The sequence below is a fragment of the Triticum aestivum genome, chromosome 2B, assembly GCF_018294505.1.
Source record: "Triticum aestivum cultivar Chinese Spring chromosome 2B, IWGSC CS RefSeq v2.1, whole genome shotgun sequence".
Taxonomy (NCBI): Eukaryota; Viridiplantae; Streptophyta; class Magnoliopsida; order Poales; family Poaceae; genus Triticum; species Triticum aestivum.
The window spans coordinates 455,903,338-455,904,186 of record NC_057798.1 but is presented as its reverse complement, the minus strand read 5'-3'; positions in this window follow the sequence as shown (position 1 = coordinate 455,904,186).

The window sequence follows — 849 nt, the reverse complement described above, 5'->3', positions numbered from 1 at the left end:
AGTCCGTTTCGTCCGTTTTGCGGTAAGCCACACCCCTCCCTATCAACAGGACCCCCGTTTCGATTGTAGGAGGTCCCTTTCCTCCGTTTTGCGGTACGCCAGGCCCCTCCCGATCAACAGGACCCCGTTTCGACCGTAGGAGGTCCGTTTCCTCCGTTCTGCGGTACGCCAGGCCTCGTTTCCATCTCCTATTCCATCCAAGCCGGTTGGCTCCCACGCGTTTCGTTGCCTCCCGATGAACACGACGCATTTCGTTGCCTCCCCATGAACACGACACATTCCGTTGCCTCCCCATGAACACGACGCATTCCGTTGCCTCCCCATGAGCACGACGCATTCCGTTGCCTCCCCATGAACACGAGCCCTCGCCGTACGTATGCGCGACTAGGCGTTCGAGACCCTGCCCGTATGTACACATACGTGTCCGTATTTTCTTTCTTGCACCCTGGCCGTTGTACGTACGTGTACATGCTACGTGTGCGCCTCTACTACGACACGTACGCGCCTCTACTACAACACGTGCGCGCCTCTACATCGACCAGTATATATGTACGTACAAATTCGCGACCAGAATGACAACACTACGTACGCTTCGACCAGGTGGGTCCCGACTATCAGGCAGTTCCTTGCGTGCGAAAATGTAGCTGGTGGGTCCCAGCAGTTAGAGGGGCGAATCATTTTTTTTGCTCGAACGCACTTCCTTTGCGTGCGAAGATGTAGCTGGTGGGTCCCAGCAGTCAGGGGGGCGAATCGTTTTTTTTTGCCCGGACGCACTTCCTTGCGTGCGAAGATGTAGCTGGTGGGTCCCAGCAGTCAGGGGGCAAATCGTTTTTTTTCGGACGCACTTCC